The 16,100-nt window shown below is 32.9% G+C and overlaps 2 long non-coding RNA genes and 1 pseudogene across 3 annotated transcripts; 1 reads left to right on the top strand and 2 right to left on the bottom strand.

Annotated features, from left to right (window-relative positions):
• On the bottom strand, positions 1-5,747 carry LOC146918176 (uncharacterized). Of its 2 annotated transcripts, none has more exons than XR_015016041.1 (3): positions 2,437-5,421; positions 2,186-2,271; positions 1-400 (listed from the first exon to the last, which is right to left on the bottom strand). It is a non-coding gene; the product is annotated as an uncharacterized LOC146918176 (long non-coding RNA). The 2 variants fall into 2 exon arrangements; XR_015016042.1 differs by lacking the exon at positions 1-400 and adding an exon at positions 5,565-5,747 and having other exon boundaries at positions 2,062-2,271; positions 2,437-3,779.
• Positions 5,748-7,406: 1,659 nt separating this feature from the next.
• LOC146918175 (uncharacterized) lies at positions 7,407-8,027 on the top strand (annotated as a pseudogene).
• Positions 8,028-10,837: 2,810 nt separating this feature from the next.
• Positions 10,838-11,595, bottom strand: LOC146918174 (uncharacterized). The gene is made up of 3 exons (XR_015014263.1): positions 11,524-11,595; positions 11,219-11,430; positions 10,838-11,097 (listed from the first exon to the last, which is right to left on the bottom strand). It is a non-coding gene; the product is annotated as an uncharacterized LOC146918174 (long non-coding RNA).
• Between the last annotated feature and the right edge of the window lie 4,505 nt (positions 11,596-16,100).

Raw genomic sequence — 16,100 nt, 5'->3', positions numbered from 1 at the left:
TAAATAAAAATTCCAATTTGAATTTCATTTAAAAAAATATTCATTGAAATTTCGACAGAGTTTCCTCTGTATTTTCAACATTTCCAAGATGTAAATCCTGTTTTAAAAAAAACCTATTCTATCTGCCAGAGTCTCCAAATAACATCTTTGTTTTCATACTAATTGTACAATTCAAAATAAAACGTCCTATCAGATAAATACTTCTGATTCAAAATTACTATCATATACTTCATATATATAAAGTTTGACATTAATCTATAATCATTTCCTATGTATAAACTAATGGCAATATTCATATAATAGAATGGAACCTCATGAATTCCATTAACGATGGCAAGGATAAAGTGAGTCCTTCCTCCCCACAGCATCAGAGGAAACAATGCTCTGCTCGGCACTAATCCTAAAATTCATTTCAGCAACAATAAACAAATCATATAACAAATCAAATATAATCATAATCGCCACAATTATATCAATCACAATCATATATCCAATATGTCGTATTTTGATATAACCTATACTTTAACATACTTATCTGAGTATGTCTCTGATCCTTTTCCGATAATAACTAATTTCGGCTAACTAAGCCCTAGTTCCATAACTAACATTCCTCATTTCCAGCTATTGATAAAATGCCCATGAAACATTGCTCCGTAGCTAATTCGTTCTAAACATAACTCTTATGTTAATATGCGTATGCTATGTTAGTATTCATGTTGGAGGGTCTTTAGAGTTTTTCCTTGGTTCCATAACTGAATATATTGTATATTTTTCTTTCAATTATTAACATAATAATTCTTGACTTAAAATTTCATATCATTAATTATACATTTCATTCGTTACTATGAGCCGTACCTCATAGGCTACATTATCTCTTCGTTGTAGCAAACGGAATTTTCATATTCTTTACTATGACCCGTACGTCATAGGCTACATTATCTCTTCGTTGTAGCAAACGGAATATACCACATTATCTCTTCGTTGTGGCGAACGGAATATACCACATTATCTCTTCGTTGTGGCGAACGGAAATATACCACATTATCTCTTCGTTGTGGCGAACAGAATATACCACATTATCTCTTCGTTGTGGCGAACGGAAATATACCACATTATCTCTTCGTTGTGGCGAACGGAAATTTCATAAAATATCTATGAGCTTGTTACTCATAGGCTGCATTATCTCTTCGTTGCAGCAAACGGAGTTTTTCTCAATAGTCTCATTTCTTTCTTTCTTTCTTTCTTTTTTTTTTTTCTATGAGCATGTTACTCATTTCAATTTTTCTCATCATTTCCATTTTCTGTGATTTTCTATAATTCACTGTGAGCATATTACTCATAGATTTCCTTTCAAATTTTCTTCCAAATCATTTCTATAATTTTTATACATCAATTGTCTTGATAGAATTTCCCTCCAACATTTATACTAGCATAAACATACTTATTAACATAAAAGAGATTTTAGGATACACTAATACAGAAATAATCATTCTACTATCTCATATTTATTCTGTTTCAAATGTACCATTCATATGGCATAATAGTCATGCCATAATTATGCCAACTTATTCTAATAATTCATAGACATTTCGTCAATCACCATCTTAATCCAATTCCAAACAAGTTCTTAAATTATCTATACACATATCGTATAACTTTATATGTTCTTTTTATTACTAATCCTCCATATACTTCTTTAAATCCACGAACTATCAATGTCAAAACACAAGTAACGATATCATTACTAATAAACTCTAATAAATCATCTAATCTACCCATTAATACTCACATAGGACATTATACACATTTCGGCTACAACTTTCGACAAAATGAGTGTTAAAATTCTTAACCAAGTTAAATCCATTTATTTCCATAAAAGCTTCATTTACACTATCAAAGAATTGTGTCAAAGCTATAAAATCTAACAAATTTACTTTCCAGAGTTCTAGCCGAAATTGTGCAGACATACATTAAAATTTATCAATTTATCCTTCCTCCAATTTCAACACTACCATAACCATATCTAACATCATAAAAGCTATTTTTAGGGTGTACTAGCAAGGGAAATTAACCTAATGTTATAACATCTTTAATTATGTCCTAATGTATAAAAATCATATATTATCATTCTAATGGCATAATATAACTACCCAAAGGAAAATTTTTACTATCTAAGGGAACTCACACTCTTGTGTTGGTTCCTTTGATGAACTTTGTGGCAAAACCTCCAACTCCAAGCCACTAGCTAAACTCTTTCCTTCTCCAATTGCTCTTACAATCATCAAACATGTTAAAACCACAATACCCATAACATTTTAAACACACTTAAAGCACACAAATGGAGAATTTCACAAAACTAATCTTTCCCCAAAAAATGAAAGGTGTGGTTCGGTCCACACAACCATGGAGTAAAGGAAAGACTTCTTTGTGACTTACCAACGGCTCAAAACTTCATGGGTACACCTAAAATCAAGCTTTTAAGCAACTTCCAATGGATTGGTAAGAAAATGGTGATTTTGAAAATTTTTTATGGAAATGGGACGGCTTGCTTCTAGTGAGAGGGAGAGATGAATTTTTCTTGTGATTCTTGCTATACACTTGTAATAACATCACTACTAAGCTTGAATCATGATTTTTGGAGTGATTTTGGAAGTGTTGAAAATTTGAAGAGGATGATGAATAGTGAAGGGGAGAGGGCCGATGGTTTTTTTTCTTCTCAAGAGGAAAAGGAAAAATGTTGTGATATTTTAGTGAGGAAGGAAATTGGAATTGTGTGGAAAATTCCATACTTTTCCTATATAAAAAAAAATATTTGGCCACCAAAATGTCTAAATTGCCCTTGGCTTAAAAAAATCTTGGAGGAGATATTACATTCTACCCCCCTTAAAGAAATTTCGTCCTCGAAATTTTTGAAATTTAATTGCTAATAAGCATAAACAATTTCTCCATAATTTCAACTTTAAATTCCAACATACGTCCATTACGAACTGATTCTTTCTGACTGACTAATTTAAACTGTATAGGTACCAGCCACCACGCTTCCGCCGCGCCACTCTGATTTATTTCTTCACACCTTACATCATACTCCTTATACTGCGTCTTCTGTTAAGGTTTCATTCATCTCTCAGACATTTGTTCTAACTGTCATATACTAGTCTGAGTTGATCAGACTCAGCCAGACATGACATTTGGAATAAATATTTGGAACCCAATAGTCACACTACATCTTATTGAATTCCATTGACCCAAGGCACGATCTGAATCGACCTGCTCTGATACCAACTTTGTCACGACCCAAAAACAATCATCGTGACCGGCGCACGAACTAGATCATTCTAGCCCGGCAAGCCTATTAATCAAACTTGACAACTATAATAAATAAATAAAAATTCCAATTTGAATTTCATTTAAAAAAATATTCATTGAAATTTCGACAGAGTTTCCTCTGTATTTTCAACATTTCCAAGATGTAAATCCTGTTTTAAAAAAAACCTATTCTATCTGCCAGAGTCTCCAAATAACATCTTTGTTTTCATACTAATTGTACAATTCAAAATAAAACGTCCTATCAGATAAATACTTCTGATTCAAAATTACTATCATATACTTCATATATATAAAGTTTGACATTAATCTATAATCATTTCCTATGTATAAACTAATGGCAATATTCATATAATAGAATGGAACCTCATGAATTCCATTAACGATGGCAAGGATAAAGTGAGTCCTTCCTCCCCACAGCATCAGAGGAAACAATGCTCTGCTCGGCACTAATCCTAAAATTCATTTCAGCAACAATAAACAAATCATATAACAAATCAAATATAATCATAATCGCCACAATTATATCAATCACAATCATATATCCAATATGTCGTATTTTGATATAACCTATACTTTAACATACTTATCTGAGTATGTCTCTGATCCTTTTCCGATAATAACTAATTTCGGCTAACTAAGCCCTAGTTCCATAACTAACATTCCTCATTTCCAGCTATTGATAAAATGCCCATGAAACATTGCTCCGTAGCTAATTCGTTCTAAACATAACTCTTATGTTAATATGCGTATGCTATGTTAGTATTCATGTTGGAGGGTCTTTAGAGTTTTTCCTTGGTTCCATAACTGAATATATTGTATATTTTTCTTTCAATTATTAACATAATAATTCTTGACTTAAAATTTCATATCATTAATTATACATTTCATTCGTTACTATGAGCCGTACCTCATAGGCTACATTATCTCTTCGTTGTAGCAAACGGAATTTTCATATTCTTTACTATGACCCGTACGTCATAGGCTACATTATCTCTTCGTTGTAGCAAACGGAATATACCACATTATCTCTTCGTTGTGGCGAACGGAATATACCACATTATCTCTTCGTTGTGGCGAACGGAAATATACCACATTATCTCTTCGTTGTGGCGAACAGAATATACCACATTATCTCTTCGTTGTGGCGAACGGAAATATACCACATTATCTCTTCGTTGTGGCGAACGGAAATTTCATAAAATATCTATGAGCTTGTTACTCATAGGCTGCATTATCTCTTCGTTGCAGCAAACGGAGTTTTTCTCAATAGTCTCATTTCTTTCTTTCTTTCTTTTTTTTTTTTTTTTCTATGAGCATGTTACTCATTTCAATTTTTCTCATCATTTCCATTTTCTGTGATTTTCTATAATTCACTGTGAGCATATTACTCATAGATTTCCTTTCAAATTTTCTTCCAAATCATTTCTATAATTTTTATACATCAATTGTCTTGATAGAATTTCCCTCCAACATTTATACTAGCATAAACATACTTATTAACATAAAAGAGATTTTAGGATACACTAATACAGAAATAATCATTCTACTATCTCATATTTATTCTGTTTCAAATGTACCATTCATATGGCATAATAGTCATGCCATAATTATGCCAACTTATTCTAATAATTCATAGACATTTCGTCAATCACCATCTTAATCCAATTCCAAACAAGTTCTTAAATTATCTATACACATATCGTATAACTTTATATGTTCTTTTTATTACTAATCCTCCATATACTTCTTTAAATCCACGAACTATCAATGTCAAAACACAAGTAACGATATCATTACTAATAAACTCTAATAAATCATCTAATCTACCCATTAATACTCACATAGGACATTATACACATTTCGGCTACAACTTTCGACAAAATGAGTGTTAAAATTCTTAACCAAGTTAAATCCATTTATTTCCATAAAAGCTTCATTTACACTATCAAAGAATTGTGTCAAAGCTATAAAATCTAACAAATTTACTTTCCAGAGTTCTAGCCGAAATTGTGCAGACATACATTAAAATTTATCAATTTATCCTTCCTCCAATTTCAACACTACCATAACCATATCTAACATCATAAAAGCTATTTTTAGGGTGTACTAGCAAGGGAAATTAACCTAATGTTATAACATCTTTAATTATGTCCTAATGTATAAAAATCATATATTATCATTCTAATGGCATAATATAACTACCCAAAGGAAAATTTTTACTATCTAAGGGAACTCACACTCTTGTGTTGGTTCCTTTGATGAACTTTGTGGCAAAACCTCCAACTCCAAGCCACTAGCTAAACTCTTTCCTTCTCCAATTGCTCTTACAATCATCAAACATGTTAAAACCACAATACCCATAACATTTTAAACACACTTAAAGCACACAAATGGAGAATTTCACAAAACTAATCTTTCCCCAAAAAATGAAAGGTGTGGTTCGGTCCACACAACCATGGAGCAAAGGAAAGACTTCTTTGTGACTTACCAACGGCTCAAAGCTTCATGGGTACACCTAAAATCAAGCTTTTAAGCAACTTCCAATGGATTGGTAAGAAAATGGTGATTTTGAAAATTTTTTATGGAAATGGGACGGCTTGCTTCTAGTGAGAGGGAGAGATGAATTTTTCTTGTGATTCTTGCTATACACTTGTAATAACATCACTACTAAGCTTGAATCATGATTTTTGGAGTGATTTTGGAAGTGTTGAAAATTTGAAGAGGATGATGAATAGTGAAGGGGAGAGGGCCGATGGTTTTTTTTCTTCTCAAGAGGAAAAGGAAAAATGTTGTGATATTTTAGTGAGGAAGGAAATTGGAATTGTGTGGAAAATTCCATACTTTTCCTATATAAAAAAAAATATTTGGCCACCAAAATGTCTAAATTGCCCTTGGCTTAAAAAAATCTTGGAGGAGATATTACAGTCATTGTTCTGCAAAACTTTCACCAGAGATTACAAATGATAAGCATTATAAATGCATGTCTACCCGGTCCCAGTTCTTTTTGGTGAATGCGTAGACGCAGTTGGTGAAATAGAAGCTCTTTAAATAGCCTTTGGCTTACGTAAGATCTATCTCTTCTCTAACAGCTATTCTTTGAAAGAGCTTTCGCACTTCAAATCAGATAGTGAAAGTAAAAGCTAGTTCCTCTTCCAATATACTACCGCTACCTTAATCCTATCAAATATTTATATTTATCCTTTGAATTACTCATATATATCCTATGTATTAATTTCATTTCGCACCGGAAACTATTCTAGGAGAAGTTCGAATCCGTTCCGTTTGGATATTGATCGGTCTTGGTTTGACATGGTTTACGCGTTACTGGTTCCCGGAAGAGTTAATATCTCCATTAGCTAAACCCTTTCTTACCCTGTCTTTTGACTCGTATTTTGTTTGTACACAATCAACGGAGGCCTCCCCGACATATGTTGCAACGTCTTCAATAGCATGTTCTTACTTCGTCTTTCCCTTAATAAGTCATCAAATTTGGTGCTTTTTTATCTTAACTTACAATCTCCGGTAAAAGCAATGCCGAACAATGGCTAGTGATATATAACACTAAAAATGAAAGGGACAACTTCAACATATAACATGGGTCCCCTCCTTCAATGTGTGTTGATTTAAATCTAGACTCCTACTTTATAGGAAAATATTCATGTATATTACTTCACATTTCTGATGTGGAACTTATGAACCAGGGTTATGGCATACGCGCCTCTTCCTTCTCAGTTTCTCTCCATCAGCTATTAAAAGTGCAAATCATAAATTGTTTATCCTTTGGTACTGGATTCAATTCTACAAAAATTGGTCAACTATAATGCATGTGATATACTAATTAACATTGTCGTTGCTTTAACTAATGCAAATGGCATTCATGATATTTATTATAACAATATATTAGAACTTTGCAGAAATTGCAAAAACAATCAATGGATAAGAACCAACAACTACTGAAATTTACATTCACAAAATCTAACTAGTCAAATAAATTTGCAACTACTGCAATTAGCAATGTTTAAAATTAGATTTTGCTGCAGTAATAGTCTCCCTAACGCTCTTCAATTGAGCAAAAGGAAATGCTTCATAAGACCATTGCAAGAAACCCTTCATTGCTATGTGAAAATGGCTAAGACATTGAAGGCATTGTTGCACAATATGAAGAGTTAGGCGTATCGAAAAGGGACTTGGTTCAAATACTGATTTTGCCACTGGCGATCATTACAAGGACTTCCTTTGATGATGAGAAGATGGTATATATAAGCAGGACTGGGGTTTTTAAGGATGCAAAATTGTACAAATCACGCAAAGGTGTTAAATCTTACAAAGTTTGGTTTATCGGATGATGAGATAGTTGGTCTTTTTGGTAAGTCTCCTAATATTATGACATTGTCAACTGATAAGGTTCAGTGGAACATTACTTTCATTTTAGACACAATGAAGCTTGAAGCTAAGATAATAGGTTTGCAGATATGGAGACTGTTTTGAAGCCACGACGAGTGCTTCCAGCAATGAAGATACAAGATATGGATTTTAAGTTGAAAACACACTCAATACTTGAAGCATTTTTTATGTCAGAGGAGAGGTTTTGAAACTTATTTGTCCAATGCCATGATAAGGAAATTGCTGATGATTTAATTGAATTTTATAAAAGGCCAAAAGAGATTAAGAATTGTACTACTAGTGGATTTACTTTCTGAACTACTTTTATATGTTTTGAAATAAGTTTAGAGCCGAGATTGATTTCTGTCGTATTCTTAATGAAGATTTTTCTGATTAGTTTTATGTTGCAGGTGTCAGTTAACTAGGTTGTCATTGCAGCAATCTGACTTTTGACAAAACAGTTACATTATGTTGATTGAAAGTTCTGTTGTCCAAAATGAGGAGCACACTCACAGAAGTTGCAGGACTAGCTGGCTTGGATACTCGCAGTTTCAGGTAATCAACACTTATTCGAGAATAAAATCAATTTTTTGAAATTATGACAAGAGTATATCATAATTTATGCTCATTGTTTGTTTTTATAACTGATAGATAAACTTGTTCTTAACATTTTGACAAAACTAGATATCTCATTCTTGTGTCTATTACTGAATATCTGATTGGATTGGAATCCCGTGTGCATCAAACTACTGAATTTATTGATGATCAATCAAGCAAAGTTTGTATGATAGGATAGGGATATGTGGAATGTGTGGCTCCAGGAAAACAACAACAGCAAAAGCCATATACGATCAAATCCATAGTAAATTTAAGGGTAGAACAAGTTTCATAGAAAGTATTCGAGAAGTTTGTGAAGACTACAGGGACAACAGGCTTTTGCCGTACTCGAGTGAAGACTACATTGCGAACTGTATTGATTATTACAATTAGAGATGAACGCCTTCTCAAATCACTTAGTGCTGACCATGTTTTCACAATGGCAGAAATGAACAAAAACCAGTCACTTGAACTTTTCAGTTTGCAAACTGTTGATGCTTATTGCGGAAAGTCCTTGGTTGGTACTTATCTGAGAGGACAAAACAAGAATAGAGAAGTGCACTATGGAAGTTAGAGAAAATTCCAATTGATCAAGTGCAACAGAAACTGAGAATCAGCTTCGATGGCTTAGAAGATAATACGTCAAAGGATATATTTCTTGATATATGTTGTTTCTTCATTAGAATGAACAGAGCTGATGTTACAGCGATACATAATGGTTGTGGACTTCATGCTGATATAGAATAGGTGTTCTCATAGAGCACAACCTCGTAATAGTTGAAAAGAATAACTAGCTTCAAATGCATGATTTGCTACGAGACATGGGAAGAGGAATCGTTGGTGAAGGTTCAGCCAAAGAGCCTTCAAAGCATAGTTGATTTTGGTTTCATGACAATGTGCTGAATGTTTTGTCAAAATTAACTTTAAGAAATTTTGAGCATCCTCTATAATCTTATCAAGTTCATGAGATTCTTCGTTTGTTTCTGGACTAGTTTTGCTCTCCATAATTGTCGATCGAAATTATTTGGATGCATGATTTGCATTCTCATGTTCGTTATAAATGTGCTTAGGTTGCTGGACCTGTGCAATTAATATGTGTATGACTTCTAGCTATGAAACACCAACACAAGCATGAGCATTTTACACTGACACGTCGTTTAAAGTGAAGTTCCCGGATAGTCATGGATACTTTTAGGATGCATAGTTGAATTATTTGGGTTTAATATCCATATCTGGCACAAAATATGTGTGTGAAAAGGAATCAAATTATTATACATTATTGACAATTACACCATTCCTAATGCTTTATATATTCTCATACACTGCTCAAAGAAGCTAATAAAAGTAGCAGTAATCTGCTAGTAGAGCAAGTTACAAAAACTCATCAGTACGGACTATGGAATGAACCGAGAGAGAAATTAATCAAAACCAAAGCCAATCTGCATGATTGACAATAGGCACAAAATTATAAAGATTCGTTTAATAGTAGGGTTGTAACAATCTAGTACCCCATATTACCAATATTTCAAAATAATCTTTGAAATTGCAAAATGTTAATCAAATTCGTCACTCTGATTTAATCTGTTACCATGTTGGAACATTAAACATGTAAGGAACTAGATTGAAACAGTCCTACAATGTCAAGGACCATATGGGCATTTACTCTTAAAATAAAGCTGGGGAGAAATTTGGAAGGTGAGTTACGACAAATCAACAATTGGATGCTGCAATATTCATATATGAAAAGTGAAGGAAAATATCTAATTCAGATATGGAAGATACGAGAGAGCTCAACTCTAATATCAAACTACAAAAGGCAATATCAAACTACTAAATTTTTAAAATTTGCATGAAAAGATGGGTAGCCAACATGATACAACAATACCATCGATTTACAAACAGAAGTATACTGATAGAAATCAGAAAAGTGAGGTAACAATTGTGTATTATGTACTGTTACAATGGTGGAAATGCAGGAAAAACAGAATGTAAACCAGAGTTCTGTGAACTCCTAAACCAGAGAGAAATACAATACTCTAACGACTTAACAGAACTAGTCACACATTACCCTCACACCTAATGCCACTACTCTCCTTCATTTCCCGGCTTAACAGTGCCCCTTGAAACGTTTGCTATGATAAACATACATTCCAAAAATGGGGTCTATTTCCTCATGGTCCCTAACAAAAACACAATTTCCCTAATTTACCACCAGCTAGGAGTATTTTCAACTAGTGCCATGGACGATTGCAGTGGCAGATTTGTTTTTACAGCCGTGTGGCCAATTTGTGAAGGATAGTGGCAGCAGGGCAGGTTTTTTTGTTAACCTCCATATGTGATTGATAACACCAAAATCCAAAACATGAAAAGAGGAGAGAGAGAGTGCCCAAATATCAAACCATAAAGGCAAGAAGATCACATTAACTTAATTTCAGATCAGGTTAAGATCTAATACAAGGTTTCAGCATTCCACAATCATGAATTATGAGTGACATAACAACTTCTAGTTATTCAATGGTAGAAAATACAGACAGACATAATGGTTCGCGGATCAAATTAAGAAAGAAATGAAACTCTAAAGGATTCAAGACATAGATATGTTCATATGAAACAGTGAGATATCATCCCAATTACACAGATAGATAGATAGATAACAAACATGAGTGACATAAATACCATGGTACATAAAGTCATAAACACCGATCATATTTATATTTATTTATTTAATTAACTACACCTACAAGTCTTTCCAACGCAACCAAAACAAGCATATCCATGGCAGGTAGATTCCTGCAAAAGGAATACATAATCAAGGGTTAGGGGCATACCGGTGTGATTACATATAATGCAGCAGCAGCAAAGTATATGTATGGTAAAATGAAAAGATGGATATGTTGTTATGATTACTAACCATAACCATGGCGGAGTGTATTAGGTTTTAATGACAAACTCTTTGACATCAACATCATCACCATGTTGAACTACATGAGTCTGGAAAGCTGTTAGATCAGGTTTTCCTTTCCCTGTTGCTTGAAAAGTAATGTAATACTCCCTACCAGCAGTTAAAGAAATACCAGCAGGATGGGTACACTTGACAACATTATGAAACACAAAAGTTGGACCCTAATTATTAATAAATAAGTAAGAAGAAGAATTAGTTTAGTTTAGTTAATGAACAAACAAACATACTACAATATTATTAAGTATTGAACCAACCTGCTTATTCAAAGCAACCTTGCAGAGTTTTTCGAGAGTAGGGAGCACATCTTGACGACGGCTTAAATTGAGCTAAACCAGGTGGATTGGGGATAACATCGTATTCCTGCTTTGTGTTGTCCAGAATCAATCAAAATTAAAGAGATTGTTTATAAGTGAAACAAACAACATGAATTGAAATTGAAATTGATAGATGACTACACTTAGATCGCGAGTGAGCTCTTTATACTCACGAATTTTAGCCTCACGATCCAACCAAGCCTTGTTCTTAAACACATAACCATCAGAACGCCGCTTATACATAAATGGTTGACTGTCGTTCTCATACTTGTACCAGTAATCCTCATAATCACTATACTCAGAATCTTCTTCTTCCGATTTCTCCTCCTTCTCCCAGTTATCCTCCTCCTCCGAGAAGTCCTGCTTATCCTCCTCCTTCGTAAAGTCCCGCTTATCCTCCACCTCCTTCGTGAAGTCCCGCTTATTCTCCTCATATGAATCTTCATCGTGTTTCTTTTCCTGTTCCTGTTCCGGATCTGATTTCACACTTTCTTCGCAGTATTTGGTTGCGCGCATTTCCATCGTCGACATCGACATTTTGAAACACGGAAGGAATGAATGAATGAATGAATGCTTCGGCTATATTGGTGTGCTATCATAAAGCTAGAACATGGGATGTTTTTAAAGTGATTCAAGCCTCAATTGCAGGGTTTATGTTAGTTTTAATAGTTTGTAAGTTGTTTGTATGTGTGATCCTTTTGTCTGTGTTTTTCATCTCCTCTCAAGGGGAGAGGAAGGAACTATAGTGCCTTCCTCTTATTTGGAGTTATCTTCTTTTTGACGACAAATAATCTGATAGTATAGACTACAATACATTGATTATGTGAAACTTTATGCAGTTAATTTGATTTTACAAACCATAGTTGTCAGTTTATTGCATGCTGCTCCCAAATCACATAAATAAGGGTCTGGAAGGTCAAATACAAACCTCAATTGTTAATGCTACATATTATGAGTCTTTTAACCAGTTTTGATAAAATAAACATCATTGTTGTTAAAAAATACAAATTTTAGCCTTGGTTTATTTATTTATGGTAGAAATGGAATTAAGCAAGAGGTATGTGCCATTAGAAGGAACCAACGATCCATAACTTAAGACACATATGAATCATAAATCTTAAGATAATGAATTAAACCAATGTCATTCTTCGGAACCTTTCTACATCAAGATTACTGAAATCCACTATAATCTTGAAGAGAAAGCACTCCGAACAATAACAAGTGATTAAACTAGTAAACAAATCACGTGAAAGGCTAGATAATGTCTCAGGATAAGTTTTAAATTGGTCTACACTATGGTTTAATAGGTAAGCTTTCTTCTATATTGTTTCCACACTTTCAATGTGGGACTATATTGTTAAATACCTCTCTAACTTTATTTGAAGCATATTCAAAAACCAAGTATCTTTTTTGAACGAATAATTTCAGACAGCATGTCTTATATGGATTCTTTTAGATAGTTTCCATTATTGCCAAGCCAAATATATATATATATTTTTTTTGGTTACAAAAAGTTTAGGTGGGTTTGGCTCCGGTCACCACCAGGGTCAGGGCACGCCTCCGGGCCCAAAGGGCACTTATAGAGGTACTTACAGATCACCCACCAACACTGCCCTCACATCGGCAGAGGGAATCGAACACAACAAATATATTTTATTTGGGCCAAACAACACTATGAGATTGGACTTGACAAAATTCTAATTTGAAGAATATATAATTCGCAATTTAGGACTTGACAAAATTCTAAATTGTATGGTTCCCTACTAGACAAATTTGAAGAATTTATAATTTTCTATGCTCCATTCATTGGTTTTTGTTGAATCTTTAACACAAGTACAGGAAGCAGTACCATCAGAGTACGTAAGTTATTTTCTATGCTCAATTTCTACATTTTACATATGTTTAGTGTTAATGCTAAAGGAAAAACTTTGATATAACGGAATTGTCATTTTATTTGACCTTAATTGCGAATTCAACAACAGCGTTCAACAACAGCGCATAAGATCACCTTAAGTGGAGTTGGACGTCACATATGTAATTTTTGAATTAAAAATAAAATATAAAAGCAACATAATACTTTGCATCAGATTATTATTATTAATGCTTACTTTCACTTTGCATGAACTGGATGCACTTTAAAGTTTCAACATAGTTATAACACTTACTTTAGCGTTATCTTGATATAGTTTAACAATTTTTATTTTTATTTTTTGCTAGAGGTTCAACAAGTTTTTCATTTTCTTGATATAGTTCTAGGACCTATTTTCATTTAGAAAACTCATCTCCATTTAAGTCATGTTATCTAGGACTTATTTTTTGTCCTTATAGAAATTCTTATTTCTGTCCTCAAAAGATGAGTGGTATGTTTTTTTTTTTTTTGAATAATGATGAGTGGTATGTTTGTGCACACAATTCTAGCGACTTTTAAATTCAAATTCAAATATTTGTAAAAAAAAAAAAAAAAAAATTCAAATCTAATTAAGTGTCCTAAAACTTTTAAATAATCTTTTTGCAAACATTATATACAGTCATTATATGATCACAACATTATAAAAAGTTTTTGGTACAAAATTTTTAACAGAATTATGCCAAGAATTAATAGACTAAGGAGCATAATATTTCTAAGAATTAAAAAATATATATTTCTGAAAGGAAGGACAATTTTGAAAATAAATTTTTTATCAACACTTAAAGTATAAAAGATACTATTTTGAAAATTTTAAGTTGTTTTAATTATATATAAAAAATTTAAGTTAGTTTTAATTATATACAGTCATTGTTGTGAGACCTAGTTAGGGATTACAATACAAGACATTTATTTAAAAATGCAATCACTTGTAATCCCCAACATCATCTACAACAATGACATGTTATAAATCAGTCAAAACTCAGGGACAAAAAACACAATGAAATTGGGTCCCCAATTTTGATTTAACAAGTGATATACACTCTTAATTTATGGGTAAACCTTCATGCCTGTTTTAACACATATCTGATGTGGGACTTGTTGTGTTATACTACATGCCTGAAGAGAAAAACCAAACCAAAGTTTCAAGTCTAAACTCATGCAGAAGATTACAAGAGGAAAAGAAGCTCCAACTTCTAAAGGAAATACTAATCCAATTCCAAATCCAACAAGTTTCAGGAAGGTCTCTCTCACACACACATTTATTTCACTTATATATAGGCATAATAAGTGTCTCACATGTTCTCTCTAGTAAGTACCTCGATACCAAAGTTTAATCACATTATTTAATCAACTAAGCATCAAAACACAAATCACTGTCTTTAAGAAACTTGATGAAAGCTTCTTCGGAATTAAAGCGCAACACTATACAATACTCACTCCAAAATTAAGGAAGGAATCAGTGAGTGAACACTCACTCACACATGCAGCATCTTATTTGTTCGACTTTAAAATTATACAAAATCATCACATTAATTATATCTTTGTTCCAACTGTGAGTGTCAAAATCAATATGTTACCATTAACTTTTTTGGTTATAATCTGAAAAAAAAAACCATTCAGCTTAGCTACCCAAATTTCTCTCCAAATCTTATTTGTTTAGAATGGTAAATGTGAATCAAAAAAGGATTAAGTAGAAAATGCTCAACACAGAAGGGCTAGTTTTTTTAGGATATTACTATTATTATGGTTGGTACTTGTTATCAAAAGCTTGGGTTATTCGTATTCTCCGTTGCTTTGGCCGCTGAGTTATTATTCGCCGGCTGATGTTGTGGCTAAGATGAATGAAGTCTTGAGTTCAGGAAAAGATGAAAATGAGAACAAGTTGAGGGTCCATGATGGTTATATATAAGGTGGAGCATTATGAGTTTATTATCTAAGAGTGTAACTAATATGCACTGAAATATGAAACATGACGAGGGAGGGTTTGATGGTTCCTTTCAACTCCAACTTAGAACATAGCCAATTATCCGCATTATAGCGTTTGAGTTTCATAATTTTATTTTTTGACTAGAGCTTTATTTCTTCACTGTGGTTGAAAGATGAAACAATGTTATCCATGGTTGGAAGATTGTGGAGTTTTTTGAGAATTGACATTTCTTCTTCTTCTCTCTATCTTTTTGAAAAGGTTGGAAAGAAGTGATAGGTGAAGTGTACTAACCTTTTATGACTTGATTTGACCAATTAGATTCTTTGCACAAATTGAATTTTAGGAGTATCAATTATCAATTCAAAATTCATGTTGGCATAGTTCATCAAGATTCATGTTTATTGGCCAAATTGCTTGATGACATGAGAGCTTAATTTGGTAAATTATTTCGAGCTTTGGTACTTAAACTAAAGTTGATCATGTGATTATTAAATTGGTCAATTAAATTAAAGAGAATAATTGAAAAAAAGTATAAAAATACATTATACCAAATTTGGTTATAGGACTAGAAAATCAATCATCCATGTTATTATTATCCAATATGAAACTTGGGAAATTTAAAGGACTATAAAATCAAAGGCATTAAAAAAAATGCATCAATTTAAATCAACTTAAAATTTC

This window comes from Medicago sativa, chromosome 6 (genome assembly GCF_051527215.1).
Source record: "Medicago sativa cultivar Bolivia chromosome 6, Bolivia_mono, whole genome shotgun sequence".
NCBI lineage: Eukaryota > Viridiplantae > Streptophyta > Magnoliopsida > Fabales > Fabaceae > Medicago > Medicago sativa.
Note: the sequence above shows the minus strand (reverse complement) of the source record. Positions and strands in the feature narration are given on the sequence as shown.